General features: G+C 34.5%; 1 long non-coding RNA gene across 2 annotated transcripts in view; it reads left to right on the top strand.

Annotated features, from left to right (window-relative positions):
* LOC140453724 (uncharacterized) overlaps nt 1-16,387 on the top strand; it is a 47,264-nt gene extending 30,877 nt beyond the window's left edge. The window contains exon 2 of one of the 2 annotated variants that reach the window (XR_011952474.1): nt 16,006-16,387. This is a non-coding gene — a long non-coding RNA (uncharacterized lncRNA). Of the gene's footprint in view, nt 1-7,553; nt 7,571-16,005 lie in introns of those variants that run through there. The other variant, XR_011952473.1, reaches the window with a different exon arrangement.
* Nucleotides 16,388-17,507: the final 1,120 nt, after the last annotated feature.

The raw sequence follows: 17,507 nt of genomic DNA, 5'->3' as shown, positions 1-17,507 counted from the left end.
GCCCAACCCACATAAATTGCACACTGCGGCCATGTTAGCATAGCCAATCCAGTAACGTTACACATCTGTGGGAGGGTCACAAATTACATCCAAATACTCGGAATTGTGGATGAAGGCTCACAAATATTTGACTCTGACACAAGTGCTCTGCTTTTCAAAATAAAATCTGGGGGAAACTGCAACCGGAAAGATTTCTGATTATCTCTGGAGGAAGAGAACTCAAAACTCTTGCCATTGACCCGGGGTCGCAGTGAAAGTTACAGAGGTCTGGGAACCATCAGAAATGTTACAGGTTGTGAGCAAGGTGGGGGTGAGACAAGGACAAAAAGACAGTCTGTCACACGGGGGAAGGCAGGAGAGATTAAATAGCAGAAATGATCGTCCCGCAAGGCCAAGGGGGATAGAAATAGCGCTGGCAAAGAAACAAGGAAACAAGGTGTACAGCTGTCAGAGAAATATGTTAAAAACAGATTATAAAAGCATAGAGGGCAGAGTCCAGTCTGAAATTGATGCTCTCAATTGTGAGTACAAAAAGCTGGAAAGCCTGGGGAGTTTACAGCCAACACATACAGGATTGGCCATGTAGCCTCGATCTGTGCTGTAACATTCTGATAATTTTTTTTCTGACATTTGTAGTTAAAGTCTGATGACGCTAGTAACTTTTCAAATTGGACTGGAGTTTAATATTCTGGAGGAGTGTCAAATAAATCACATTGATCACATTCTGCAGATCTTAGTCCATTACCCTGCATGTTCCAGCATTTCAGTTACATCCATGTCCTGCCGGTGGGACAGGGCATACAGGGATGGTGACGATGGTGTCTAGGACATTGTGAGCTATTATTCTGTGCGTATGACTGTGTCAGCTTGTTGCTTGACTAGCCTGCGTTCCAGCTCGCCCAATAAGATGTTAGCAGGGTGAGACACTACAGTTGGAGCTCCTCTGCTCGCCAGTTCCTTTCATTTCTCCTTTTTAAAAATTTCTTTCTCCCTCACTCTCCATTTTGCCGACTCTGACACAAGTGTCTCAACATTCAATCATGACAATTTTTTTTAAAAGAACATGTCTCTGCAAGAAAACCAATGGAGGAAAATATATTATTCTTGCATCAACTGCATTTGTAAACAAAAACAATCCTGTTCAATAAACACTCTCATTTTTTTCCCTTCAATTCTATCAAACGAGCTATTATATTTGATCCCTCAATTTACCGATCTTAATAAATATCCAATCAATTTCAGAGCAACATGCTTACAAAGTATTGAACCAATGTATCTGTTTAGGTTTTAGCATTAGTTATTAAGTCATTACCATCACAATGATTGCATAATAATTGGTCTGGGTAACAAGTATACTGAGGTTCACAATTTAATTTATTGACTGTTTTAAAAATGGTACAGTATATCCTTTTTTCAGGCTTCTAACAATAGTTATTAAAGAATTTTCATGACAATAATTATTAAATATTTTAGTTTATCTTGCTAACAACCACATTGAAGTTTAGATTTGAATTTAATCCAATCTTCCCTAGTACCTAAACAGTAACAGAAAAATCCATTATATTTCCAATCACACACCTACAAAAGAATCCATTATTTCTGATGCAACACGCACGATTAAAAATACGACTTTTGCTCATTTGAATGATCTGTGTTATCCCAGCCTTATAAATTTAGAAAAACCTAATTACTTTTCCCTGCAACAATTCCTGCTCATTTTTGCTGATAGCACAGTCAAATAACAAGATGAGATTTATGATTATTCGTAAGTATGCTCATACAATTTTGAAAATCTATGTGTTGCTAATATATAAATGTTCATTTCCGTCCATAGAATATAGAACAGTACAGCACATTACAGACCCTTTGGCCACGATGTTGTTCCGACCTTTTATCCTACTCTAAGATCAAACTAACCAACATGCCCTTCATTTACGATCATTCATGTGCCTATCCAAGAATCGCTTCGATGTCCCTGATGGATCTGAATCTACTATCACCACTGGCAGTGCATTCCATGCACCCATCATTACCTAAAAAGAAACTATCTCTGACATCTCCCCATTTACCTTAAAATTATGCCATTTTGTGGGGAGAAATCTTTCATTATCCACTCTATCTATGCCTCTCATCATCTTACACAAAGCTATCAAATAAACTCTCATCCTCTTTCACTGCAATGATCAAAGCCCCAGCTTCCTCAACCTTTCTTCATAAGACATGCCTTCCAGTCCAGGCAACATCTTGATAAATCTCATCTACACCTTCTCTAAAGCAGCCGCATCCAATGTGTAATGAGGTGATCAGAATCGAACACAATATTCCAAGTGTAGTCTCACCAGGGATCCATAGAGGTGCAGCATAACCTCATGCCTCTTAAACTCAATCTCCCTGCTAATGAAAGTCAACACACCATGCACCGTCTTAATAACCCTATCACCTTTTTTTAGATTAGATTAGATTACTTACAGTGTGGAAACAGGCCCTTCGGCCCAACAAGTCCACACCGACCCGCCAATGCGCAACCCACCCATACCCCTACATTTATCCCTTACGTAACACTATGGGCAATTTAGCATGGCCAATTCACCTGACGTGCACATTTTTGGACTGTGGGAGGAACCCGGAGCACCCGGAGGAAACCCACGCAGACACGGGGAGAACGTACAAACTCCACACAGTCAGTCGCCTGAGGCGGGAAATGAACCCGGGTCTCTGGCGCTGTGAGGCAGCAGTGCCAACCACTGTGCCACCAGATGTCAGTTATGAGGGATCTATGGACGTGAACCCCACGATCCCACTGTTCCTCCACATTGTCAAGAATCCTGCATTTAATCTCAAAATATGCATTCAAATTTGAATTTCAAAAATGAATAACTTCATATTTTCCCAGGTTGAACTCCATCTGTCACTTCTCAGCCCAGCTCTGCATCCTGTCAATGCCCTCCAGCAACCTACAAAAGTCCTCCACACTGTCCACAACTCCACCAACCCTCGTGTCATTGGCAAACCTCCTTACTCACCCTTCCACTTCATCATCCAAGTCATTTGTAAAAATCAAAAAAGAGCAGAAGTCCCAGAACCAATCCCTTCAGAACACCATTGGTCACCGTGCTCCAAGCTGAAAACTATCTATGTAATCTCACCCTGTCTTCTATGGACCAGCAAATTTATTATCTAACCAGCCAGGTTTTCCTGTATCCCATGACTCATTACTTTCTAAATGAGCTACCATGGGGAACCTTATCAAACACCTTGCTAAGATCCATATAAACCACATCCACTACTCTGTCCTCACCAATGTGCTTGTCACATCCTCAAATAATTCATTGAGGCTTGTGAGGCATAACCTGCCACTCACAAAGCTATGCTGACCATCTCTAATCAATCTATACTTTTCCAAATCATCGTCATTCCTGTCTCTCAGAATGCTCTCCAATAATTTGCCCACAACTGTTATAAGACCGACTCATCGATGATTCCCAGGATTATCTCAATTGCCTTTCTTGAATAAGAATAATTTGCCACCCTCCAATCATCTGGTATGACTCCAGTGGACAGTGCGTTTGCAAAGATCATCGCCAAAACACAGTAATCCCTTGCCTCCCTTCTCATAACAACCTATAATTTATCCTTTCTGGCCTAGGGGACTTATCTATCCCCATGACTTTTCAATATTTTCAGCACATTCTCAGAGTTAACATCGACCTGTTCGACCATATCAGCCGGTTTCACGCTGTCCTCACAAAGAACAACGTCCCACTCACTCGTGAATGCTGAAGCAAAGTACTCATTAAGAACCTCCCCTACCGCCTCTGACTCCTGGCACAAGCGTGCTTTACTATAACGGGTATAAATGTGGAATTACATCTCAGCACTAAATTAATGTAAAGATAATGCAGTGTACAATCACTCGATTACTTTGAATATTGAACTGTATTTTAACTGAGAAAACATAGTTGAATTGATTTGATAATATTTCACTTCAAGCTAACATTTATTGTATTTCGAACCACAATAAGAGTTTCATTATTACATATATAAAACTTTCTTAAAATGCATCGCACGTTTATGTACAGAAAATAGAATTATCATCTGCTTGTTCCTTCCTTTTTCAATGACTGTTCATTTTGAAATAGTGGAAGTTGTACATTGTTGAAAGGAAAGGAAATTGTCATCAGCTGAATATTCACATTGAATGACTGATGCATTTTTAAATCAAAGTACAATGATCACGCAGTTTTGTCAATTTGTCTTACAAAGAATTGTCATGAGATTCCTGTTTATTTAAGAGTAACATTCATTTATTTTATTGTTATTGTAAAATATTGCTTAAGTTCCAGTCCATTACACACAGAAACTACCAAATTAATTCCCATTCAAATTACAACAATAAACAGCTGATCAGTTTTCATTTGAGAAACCACATGAAACACAATATTGCAGTCCTGCCCGTCCTGAGTAGGAACATTATGAAAGCAGCTTGTGGAGCTGTGGTAGTCCCTCTATTACTAGACCCGAGGGAAGGTTTCAAATCACACCTTCCCCAGAAATATATCAAGAGTTGCTCTGAATGTTGATTAGAGAGTACCTGAGCACAGATTGAACTGCTTTTCAATCCAACATTAGATCTGCTTTTATCTATTATATCAATAATCACAAAATCTGATACTTATTTGAGTCAGGTTACAAAGAAATATGTGTTGGAAAATTTGCCTTAGCCACTTTGCTTTTACAAAAGACTTATATCTGTCCCTGTTTTCTCTAACTGAAAGAAATATGAAGAGGATTTTCACTTTTATTAAAAAAGAGGAGATGTTTCCCATATAAATTAATGCTTCTTCGATTTACGCCTTTTCAGCTTAGGAAAGGTTTCATAATAACGCTCTACTTTCGGATAGTGGGAATACCTGTATCTATTTCTGTCGCTGAAAAGTTCCTGGAGAATATTTGAAAATGTTGCAGAATTCAAGATTACGATGTCTAAGTAATTAGATTGATCTTTTTTTGTTGCAAAGGGGCAAGTCGAAACAATTGAAACACATTAAACATTATTATCTTGTGCTATAAATTGGATATAAAGTTGATAGCTTCTTCAGTAAACTAACAAATGCTACCACCTATTACTTGTCAGTCAGCTGTTTGCCTACTTTGTAACTGATGGTGTGATTCAGCTAAATATTACACTGTCCTTTGATCAAAGTGAAGTTGTAATTGTTGTTCAGTTTATGAATTGTCAGAAACTTGTTTTTACTTTTCCTTTCACCTGTTCACTTTGACCGTAAGGTTGAAATGCTTTGAAAATATTGGAGTTTATTCGTTTGAAAATAAGGTTTGCACATCTCTCACATATCTCATTTCTTGTATTATGATTCAAGAATGTTTCCTGGTGGAATTCAAGTAAATTCCAAACATTTGTTCGCTTCAAATACGGCCTTTAACACCCAGTTATCAATCTGTTGTTAATGTTTCTGTTGTTTACATTGACATTGATTAGGTACTCATTCAGAGAGATCAACTGACAATTATAAACTATTTGCAGGATTATTGAATTGAAAGAAAGATGCAGACGTCCAAACATTTTTTGGAAGGAATTGCTTTTTCATTCAAATGTGTAGGCTGTTCAAGAATTCTATATCGCCTTCCACTGGTTTTCTTGTCGAGAAATCAAATTTATGATTCATGTGAATTTTAATGTGTTCTGTATTTTGAAATTCGTATCAGATTTAAGAAGAAAAAGAGGAGCAATTAAAATGAAAACTTCAGTGAATAGAAAGCACAGTAAATTAAATTGACAGAGGCAACTTTTAGTATTATCTCTGAATATTGAGTCAAACATTTCTAATGTCAAAGGAGTGTGGTGCTGGAAAAGCACAGCAGGTCAGGCTGCATTCAAGGAGAAGCAGAATCGACGTTTTGGGCATGAGCCCTTCGACAGGAATCTTTTCTGATGATGGCCTAATGCCCGACAGGTTGATACACCTGATCTTTGGATGTGCCTGCCCTTTTCCAATGCTACAGCTTTCCTCACTTTCTCCAAATATGTTTAATGAACACGAACTGAATATGTTCGCATCAGCAGTTGAACGAGACCAAATTAACACATTTTTTTGCAATATTTATAGTGAAAACCTGTTTGAGAACATGCAACAAATCAGATCGAACAACATCTCTTGCCGTTAGAACCCTTGGCCATTCATAATAAAGAATAACCATGCTTTGAATAGCATGTATGTTTTATAACTACTGAACAGAAATACCAGAGGACAACGATTGCATTTATTGGAGGGAATGATAACCAGCTCCTTACTGTGATAGTGGTGATTGATCTCAGGAACAGTAAGATATTTACTGTGATTATTCCACTGATCAGTAATTAGATGGTCATGAAGATATCTGTGTGACTTTATGTGCAGTGTTTTGTTTGAACATTGATTTCAGTAACATTGAGATATTTTACAAGATTGACAATTGCCTGTTAAATTTAAGTTTTAAAGGCAGCATTTTAAAAAAATTGTCAGTTTTGTTTAGCGAAACACAATTCTAATTATATGGAATCCCTACTGTGTGGAAACAGGCCATTTGGCCCGACAAGTCTACGCTGACATTCTAAAGAGTAATCCACTCAGCACCATTCTGCTTTCAGATTACTGGACATTTATCACTGACTAATGTATATAACCTACACATCCCTGAACAGACCGTGCAGCTTAGCATGGCCAATTTACCTCATCTGCGCATCTTTGGATTGTGGGAGAAAACCAGTACATGCAAACTCCACACAAACATGTGGCCGAGGATGGAATCAAACCCAAGTGCATAACACTGTAAGTCACAAGTGCTGACCACTGATCCTCTGTTCTCAATGCCCAGCCCCCATGCAAGAAGTGAAACAAGTGAGAGATGTGCAAAATAAAAACTCCTGACAAATCATGAATGAACAATAATTAGAAAATTAATATGATCATAGGACACAACAATATTCAGGTGAATTGCATTGTTTAACAACAAATTTGGGAATGAGCTAAAAAAAATCAGTACAATCACATCGACTTCTTCATCCTTAAGACTCAAACATTCTCAATTACTTTACTGATCCTCTGTTCTCAATGCCCAGCCCCCATAGAAGAAGTGAGATAAGTGAGAGACGTGCAAAGTCAAATTTCAAATGAACACTCTGATGTTGCCAAAGCGTACCAATCTTACATTCAATATGAATAGGTGAATGGAAAACAAAAAATAGAAATCCCTGACAAATCCTAAAATGAACAATAAATTGAAAATTAATATGATCAAAGGCTACAACAATATTCAGGTGAATTGCATTATTTAATTATAAATTTGGGAATTAGCTAACTAATGATTAACGGGAAGTGACATTTGTTTCCTTCACTGATGATGAAATTGACTTGCTTTTCATCTTTGTAACACTGCAGAATAGCAATGTATGTGCCTGAAATGTTTGAATTAAGCTGTTTCCAATAAAAAAAAATCAGTAAATTCACATTGACTTCTTCATCTTTAAGACTGCAAAAATATCAAATACTTTCCAGGAATTTAGAACCAGCAGAATTAGTTAATTTGGTTGCTTGGGAACTCGAAGAGAATAAACAGCAGATACTGTGAATTAGTCATTCAATGTGAGTATCCAGCTGAAGACAACATCCCTTCTTTGCAAAAATGCTCAGCTTCGAAAAATTCAAAATGCATTGTCATTGTTTAATGAAACAATACAGAAATGTTCATTCTTTTTCATTTGACTTAACAAAACGCAGGAATTTTACTTGATTTTGTGTCATGAAAAATACTTAAATCTTATGATGATAAGAAAGACAGTAAATGTTCGCATCAAAGTGAAATATATTTAATTGAATTCAATTATGTTTCCACGGGTAAAATAAGAATTAATATAAACAATGAATGAGAGATTGCACACTATATTAGTTATTCATGTAAAGAGCCGTAATTCCACATTCACAGCACGTACTGGATTGAATAATTATTAGGTATGAGCAACAAATGAATTATAAAATTCGATCAATGAATTTAGAAATAATGAGGAATCTCGTTTTGCTATGTGACTGAGGAATATGTGCAAACAAACAAGAATTATTGCAATGAAAAGTAATTGCAGGTCTGTGATTGCGGAGATCATTCAAATAAGCAAACATTAGACATTCATAATTAATGTTGGATGGGAAGTCCTTGGATCCATTGTGGGAAACTTGACCTTAAAATAAAGTTTCATATTGCAGTGTTGGTACTCAGAAACAATTGGTTAAATTAAAATGTGAGTCTCACTTTACTTGTTCAAAACACTTTCTTAAATAATTGCACAATTATTATCATGACAATGACTTGATAATGTTGTTATATGAGCAATTAAAATGATTCAATATTTCAAAAATACTTTGCTGTTATGTTGATTGGATATTTATTAAAATTGGTAAATTGTGGAATAAAATATAATAACTACCTTTATGAATTGAAGAAAAAATGAGCCATTCAGTGATTACAGAAAAGTTTTTTCTTGCTTTACTAATAAATGAAGGGAACACAAGAAACATGAATTTCTATCAAATGGTTTTATCAAAGAGACATGTTATTTTAATTGAGATAATTAATATTATGATCAGAGTTCAGACATTTGTGTCAGAATTTGGAAGAAAGTTCATAGATAATGAAAGTGAGCATGAAAGTGAACAAATGATGCAGTCAATGACATTTGGTACATAAAGGAATTATAATAATTGTTCATTATTGTACAGTGATTAATAATGTTGGAATAGAAAAGACAAAAAGAATCAACATGTTCAAAACAGTTCTTTTCTTACAATTAAATGAAACCAATAATCATTTTGCAGAGCGTGTGATTTTGAAAAAAAAGTCATTTAATGTGTTATATAAATTGAAAACTACTTCCATTTTGCAAAAATGGATATTTTCCCAAATTCAAAATTTAGCTTTGCTGAATTATACAAAAAATATGGTTATAATTTGAAATATCTCTTGACACAAATTTAAAATAAGTAAACTTAAAGATTTTTAGAATGACAAACATTTGTTGTTTGCATGATTGCATTACAGTCAATATAAGTAATAAAGTAGAAGCATTGTTTTAAGCAACATAAATCATCTTTAACTACTGAACTGAAATAGAAGATGTCAATTGCACTTGTTGCATGGAATAGTAAGCAATTGTTTACTGTTATCATAGGTTTCAGGAGCAATAAGTTACTTCCTCAGGTTATTCTACTGAACAAGAATCAGATCGTGATGGAAGTCTTTCTGTTGCTTGATGTGTATTGTTTAGTGTGAACATTAAGTTCGATAAAATTGAGATATTTGCATGAATTAGGAACAGATTGATAATTGGGTGTGAATGATATGATTTAAAATCAGACAGGTTTTGATTTTTTTCGAGGATCGCTGTGTGAAACGTTCTTAAACCACCATGCAATCAACGGGATAAGTGAGAGATATGCAAATTGAACTTTCAAATGAACACACCCTGATATTTTCACACCATTTCATTATCACATTCAATATAAATAGATAACTGGAAAGCTAAAAACAAATCTCACACAATTCATAAACTGACCAATAATTAAAAATTGATAAATAATAGCAAGTGGCATTTGTTTATTTTACTGAGAATTAATGGATCGTTTCTCATATACATAGCACTGGAGCATAAAATTCTGTGCTGTTTTAACTAAGATCTACAGAACAACAGAAAATGAATGACTCTCATGACTTTGTATATTTCAGCTTTATGACTGTAACATTTTGAAATATTTTCTGAGGAATCTTGATTGAGTGGAATTAGATACATTTTGCTATGAGTGACCAGAAGAAAGTATATAGCAGATACTGTGACTATTGGAATGGATGATGATACCTTCAAATAGTCTACTGATATTGTGATTGGATATACAGTATTTGTCAGCATCGAAATAAATTATAATCAAATCAATTCAAAGATGTTTCCAAGTTTAAAATAAATGCAATATTCACAATGATTGAGAGATTGTACATTGCAATGTCCTTGCAGTATTTATTGTACAGAAGCATAATTCCACATTTGTAGCCCTTACTGGATTGCACAATTATTAGATATAAGATATATTAGCAACAAAGGGATTTTTAAAAATATATATTCGTGAATTTGAGAATAATGAGATATCTCATCTTGATATTAGACTGAGTAATATGTAGAAATGAAGAGTAATATTGCAGGGAAAAGGAATTGGAGCTCTCTGAATTTCAAAGGCTGAGATAATCGTTACATTTCACCTGAGCAAAAATCAGACATTTACAAAGAATTTTGCAAGGAATATTATTGGTCGTTTGGTATGTGCATGGGCCTGAACAAATAGGTATTAATATAGTAGCATTGACAATAAGCAATAATGAATGACATTTTTTTAAAAACACTGCATTTTTACCAAGTCTATGTTAAATTGCTGTGCAATTATTGTAATTGATAATTGCTTTTGGAATCCTGACAGATGAATTGACTTAATATTTTGAAAACACTTTGCTCTGATATTGATTGGATATTCATTAAGATTAAGGAACTGAAAATTAAAGCATAAAACTTAGCTGGATGATGTGAAAAAAATCATTCCGCAGCAATTGAAAAAAAAATTGTTTAAAATTGCAGGCAATGCAAGATTTATATGGTTCCAATAGTTTTCTTGAAGAGTCATGTGAATATTGTTGATGTAATTTTTACCACAATAAATGTTTTGATATTTATTTCAGAATTAGGAGGAAAAGAATTAGGCCATGAAAGTGACTATTATTGTGAACAAAATACAGGGTCATTGACATTTGATACAGAAAGAAATTCTCATAATTGTGTGATTATTGTTCACTGACATCTAATATGGGAGGAAAAGGAGAATTGTCAACATTTTCAAGCAATTTTTTTCATATAATGATTTAAAAATAAAAATCATTTTGGAGGGCAATTTGTTTGAAAAAAGGAAACAGTCATTTCATATGACATTTGAGCTGAAGACACGTTCCCGTTTCCCCCTTTGTAGTCTTTACAATAATTTAAAACTTAGTGTTGGTTGAACGAAAGAACAAATGGATATAATCGAAATGTTTTCTTGTACACCAAAAAAGTAAATATAATGCAATTTTATTATGAAAATTATATCACTCTGAATATAATAATTTCACAATAAATATTTGTATTGAATTGAAATGTCATCATAGCTGTAGAATTGTTTTCACCTGGCAGGGAATGAGGACTCAGGAGGCAATCTGAGCTCAGGCATGTGGAACATGTTTAATCATGCAGCAACCAGTTAATGAAGGGATCGTCCCCCGATGCCACTCTCGGAAGGGAGACCCATAACACACTGTAACATGTACAGTTAAAAAGCAGCATTTTTATGGACTTTCTGCATCACAATGGCCACATGCAATGTGATTACAGCCCTTCCCTCCTCATCTAGCCTCCCAGTTGAAACACATAATCGCAGATGGGCATTCTCATGGACATCCCGAGATTCCTTTGGGATCTTTCCATGCATCTTATTGACTTAGATTCCAAAGTTATACCTGAACTCCCTCGGGCATCTCAGGATACCTTATCAGTTGAGACATTTTGAGTTCTGCCATTCATTTAATTTTATTTTATCTAAGCCAATTACTTCTCATATTGTTCACAGTCTTAATTATATATGTACAAAGAAATAGAAAAGACAGTTGATTTTAGCTTACTTGCATTAGTAATATGACTTGTGTTATAAAGTTTGTTATATTGTGTACAATTATACAGCTACTCTTTCTGTCTGAACTTTAAAATTAATGAGCAGTCAACATCATGCCGTGAAGTTAATTCCTAAAATTAGCTAACTTCAAATCTCTGTCTAAATGCTTTTCCATAATGTTTTTAGTAGGCATTGGTTACATATATCAAACCTATGTTGCAAATTTCCCCTATTATACTCAAGAATCTGTAATTAGAACCTATGTTTAATATTTTGAGTAACTGTAAAATAATAACTATATCTGACAAATGAACTCTTCTGTTGTTATGATAGCTGCTTAGTGAGTTAACTGGGCTGCACCCTGCAGCTGCTGTTTATTCATTTACTGGGACAATTATACTTTCATTTATGAAGATCAGGATTGGTCATTTGTCTGTATATCGGCATGCTCTTATCAAGAAATGTTTGTAATGCTGTAGTCCTGGCGTTGGAGTAGGTCCATTGGTAGTGTGCTTTCTTTTAATTTAAGGCTGGAACAGAATTATAGTCTAGTTTATCACCCCCTGACACCTTGTATTTTAATTCTAAGGTAGGCTGCCTGTTTTTGATTGCCAGGCATTTTGTATGAGCCAATATGGACCATTCTATTCCAGGTGGGGGCAGGCCATGCCCACAACAGCAAATCAACTAAGATTCAAGTATTGAAATAAAAATCACCATTCGCTGCCATTGGTTTCTGTACAATGCAATACGTTTACGTTACTGAGCCTTAATTTCACACTTAAAGCTAGATATACTGGATTTGATAATTCTTCAATATTAGATATAAGCAACAATTAACATTAAAAACATTTCATAGCAAACTTAAAAATGATTAGAAATCTCATATAGATGCCCGTCATGTGTAAAAATGAACAGCATTTATTGGAGTGTAAAATAATCAGACGTCTCTTAATATGTAAGTCCGAATATTAATACAATGATTTCTGTGAACATTCAAATGAGAAGGGAACAGATATTATCTGTGAGTATTGGATAGGGAATCATTAATTAGTTTGTGTTATCCTGGAAGAAGAGAACTATTTTTTTTTAATATTGACACTAAGAAATATTGGATTAAATTAAAATGTGAATTTCACGATGTTTGTTACAAAACCTAAACTGAATTACTATGTGTTTTTTGGATTGGCAATGAATTGATAATTAATTTTAGAACTTTGGCAAAATAAATGATTCAATATTTCCAAATGGATTTGCTCTGATGTTGACTAGATATTTCTTCATCTGTCAGCTGAGAATGCAAATTCTTGCATGATGACATGGAAAGACATTAGACATTCAGTGAACGTTGATCAGAAATGGTTTGTCATTCAAAATTCTCAGATCTTCAAGATTTCTATACTTGGTTTCTCTACCTTCTGGAGAAATATAATATATAATAAGAACAAATTCTGCATTGTATTTAATTAACGCAATTTTTCATATCATCAATATTTAGACATTTGAGTCAGAATTATAATGAACATATGTCAATAAGGAAGATTTATTTTCACAGAAGCGTGCAGTCAACAGCATTTATCAACGTATTTGTTTCAATATTGTCTCTGAATAAATGGTTAAATACGTTTAATGGGCATCTGTTGACAATGTAATGAACCACAATATCATTTTTATCATAATTTTTGGATTGGCAATCTATCAGAAAAAAAATCCTATATTCAGGACTTGCTTCATCTCGATACATGTTACACGTAGTATCCTCAGGCATAAGTAATAAGGTGTTATCAATAATCTGGGAAAGATGAAGTGTGTAAATTATAATAAGATGTCTCTTACATATGTTTGGATCTGGTGAGACTGTGATGTTTGCTATGATTATTCATCCTGAGAACAATAAGGCACGTACAAAGTGTTTTTCACCGAACAGTAATTAGGTGGTCTTGAAGACCATTACAAGTACTTTGATTTCAATAATGTTGAACTGATTTCCATGATCTGGGAAATATTTCACAACATTTTACCAAAATTCTGGATTCTAAGCATTCAATGGGTTTCGTGCAAACACCCTTCACTTGTCATCATTCTCAAGTGAGGTGTCTAATGTTCAGGCACTGACTGGAAGTCAAGGTGCCAGGAAGTCTGCTTCAACCTCTCCAAAACACAGCTCTTGGGCTGGTTGTAACAGGGTCTCCCGAACCTTTGTGAGCTCTTTGACCGGGCTTTCCACTGTTTTCTGGAGCTGGTTACTTTGTCTACTGTTTCCTTTAGTTTGACCTTTTTAGCTCTGCTTTCCCCAACTGTAGGAATATTTACAATGTTCAATTATGGGCCACAGGTCACTTGACCTTAGTGGACAGATAAAATATGGTTCACTCATTGTTGTAATAACGAATTGAGAATGAATCTTTGCATTTTAACAAATAAAATGTTTCAATTTTATCAGTGGTTTACAATGACATTGATAGATAGTCATTAAGAGAGATCAACGGGCAATTATAAGCTATTTGCAGGATTATTGAATTGAAAAAGGATACAGACGTACAGAGATTTTTTTTTGGAAGGCATTGCTTTTTCATTCTAATATCTTTGTTGTTCAAGAGGTCTATGTAGCTGTTCATTGGTTCTCTTGTCCAGATGCTAATTTATAATTCATATCGCTTTTATTGTGCCCGGAGTTTTGAGATTTGTATCAGATTAAGAAGAAAACGAGGAGCTATTAAAATGAGAACTTGAGTGAATAGAAAGCACAGTAAATTTAAATTACAGAGGAAACAGAAAGTATTTGCTCCAAATAAGCAAATATTTTTTCTGTCAAAAGTGTGGAGGTGGAAAAGCACAGCAGACCAGGCAGCATCCATAGAGCCGGAGACTCCTGATGAAGGCTTATGCCTGAAACATGGTTTCTCCTGCTCCTCAGATGCTGCCTGACATTCTGTGCTATTCCAGCACCACATTCTTGACTCTGATTTCCAGCATCTACTTTCCTCACTTTCTCCAAATATTTGTAATGGACATGAATTGAAAATGTTCGCCTCGGCAGTTGAACAAAACTAAATTTACACTTTTTTTGTGCAATATTTGGACTGAAAATTGTTTGTGATCATGCAACACATTAGGACATATGAACACATCTTCCGTTAGAATCCTTTGCCATTCATAATAAAGAATAACCACTGCTTTGAACAACCAGTATCGTGTGTAATTACTGAACTGAAATACCAGAGGACAACTTCTGCATTTATTGGAGGGAATGATAACCAGATCCTTACTGTGGCAGTGGGGATTGATCTCAGGAACAATCAGATCGTTATTCTGATTATTCCACTGAACAGTAATTAGATGGTCATGAAGACCTTTGTGTGGCCTCATGTTTAGTGTTTTGTGTGAGCAATGATTTCAAAAATATTGAGATATTTTACAAGATTTAGGAACACTGAAAATCAAGTGTTAAAGGTATTAACTAAAGTCAACTTTTAAAAAGTTAGAATTGTTTAGAGAAACGCAATTAAACTATTGTAGAATCACTGTTAGCACAGTGTGGTAACAGGTCATTTTATTGAAAAAAATAACCCTCCAAAGAATAACCCAGCCAAACACTTTCTCAACCATATTCCTCTAAATTTACTGCTGACTAATATACACATCCCTGAACACAATGTGCAATTTAGCATGGCCAGCTCACCTAACCTGCACGTCTTTGGATTGTGGGAGGAAACCACAGCAAAGTCACATAGACTTGGAGAGAATGGGCAAATTACACAAAGACAGTTACCCCAGGATTGGATCAAACCGAGATCCCTAGCACTGTGAGGTAGCAGTGTTAATGACTGAGCCCCTGTGCAACTATATGCAATAAGTAAAATCAGTGAGAGGTATGCAAAGTCAAATTTCAAATAAACACCCTCCGCTATTGTCAAAGCACATAAAATTTACATTCAATACGAATAGATGAATGGAAAACAAAAAAAACTCCAACAATTCACGAATGAAAAATAATTAGAAATTTAATTTGATCAAATGTCATTCCAATATTTAGATGAATTGCAATTTTTAATAACAAATGTAGGTAATTAGCTGAATAATGAATAATTGGAAGTGGCATATGTTTACTTTACAGATGAAGAAAGCAACTTGTTTTCTCTCCTTGTAACACGGCAGAATAACAATGTGAATGTCCGAAATGTTTGAATCAAGCTCTTTCGAACAAAAAACTAATCACTAGCGATCACTTAGTCTTTTCAACTTTAAGACCACGACATTCTCAAATATTTTTCAGGAATTTAGAACCAGCAGAACTAGTTAATTTCTTTTCTTGGGAACCCGAAAAGAGAATAAACAGCAGATATTGTGAAGAAGTCATTCAATGCGAACATTTAACTGAAGACAACATTCCTTCTTTCTAAAAATGTTCAACTTTCAAAAATTCAAAATTTATTGTCATTGTTTAATGAAATAATAAAGAGATGCTGATGCTTTTTCAATGGATTTTGTTGCATGAAAAATGCTTAAGTCTTAATTGTTAGCATTGAAGTGAAATATATTTACATTAATACAACTATGTTTCAACAGGTAAAATAAATATTGATTGTTACAATGAATGAGAGATTGTACACTGCAATGCATATGAAGAACTAACATGATTCAATATTTCAAAAGCACTTTGCTGTGATGTCTATTGAATATTTATTAAGATCAGTGAACTAAGGAATAAAACATAGTAGCTAGCTTTACGTATTAAAGAAAAAATGAGACATTCAGTAATTATTGAACAAAATTCTTTTCTGAACTCAAAAATATATGCAATATACAAATTGCGAATTTCTTTCCACTGGATTCCTTGTAGAGATGGCACGTTGATTAATATTATAATCAAAGTGTCAGAATTAGGAAGAGAATTAATAGATCATGAAAATGAGCATGAAAATAAACAAACAATGAAGTCACTGCTGGGTGGTATATAAAGCGATTGTAATAATTGTGTCATTATTGTACAATAATGAATAATGTTATAATTGAAACAACAAAAAAATTCAACACTTCTTTTCTTACAATACAATGAAAGCAATAATCATTTTGTAGCACGCATCTTTGGAAAAAGCAGTCTTTTAATATGACATACAGTGAAGACTAACCTTTTTGCAAAACTGTAAGAAGTTCATAAATTCAAAATGTAGCGTTTGTTGAATTTGCAACAAAAATGGTTATAATTTGAATTGTCTCTTGCACACACACAACAGAAGAGGAGCTTAAAGATTGTTAGAATATTTTTAAAAAATGTTTCCAGTGTTATTGTATTACAGTCAATATCCATGATAAATTAGAATTATTGGTTTAAACAACAAACATTTTCATTAACGACTGAACTGAAATATTAGATATCAAATGCACTTACTGCATGGACTAGTAAACAAATGCTTACTGTTGTCATTAGTCTCAGGAACAATAAGATACTCAGGTTATTCCACTGAACAGTAATCAGCTGATGATGAATACCTTTGTGTCGCTTTATGTGCACTGTTTTGTGTGAACATTGACTTCAAGAAAATTGAGATATTTACATGAATTAGGAATAGATTGATAATTGGGTGTTAAGGATCTTATTTAAGATTAGACGTTATAAGTAGTTGATAGAATTGCTGAGCAAAATACACTTCTGACATCATGCAATAAATGAGATAAGTGATTGTGAGAAATGAAGTTCAGTCACTTCAATAACTTCAGTCCGGAACAAGACCAGTTTCAGTAATGTCATTTATTACACTATTGCAAGAGGGGTGT

This window comes from Chiloscyllium punctatum, chromosome 27 (assembly GCF_047496795.1).
Source record: "Chiloscyllium punctatum isolate Juve2018m chromosome 27, sChiPun1.3, whole genome shotgun sequence".
NCBI classification, from domain to species: domain Eukaryota; kingdom Metazoa; phylum Chordata; class Chondrichthyes; order Orectolobiformes; family Hemiscylliidae; genus Chiloscyllium; species Chiloscyllium punctatum.
The sequence above is the reverse complement of the archived record's forward strand: the minus strand, read 5'-3'. Positions and strand labels throughout refer to the sequence as shown.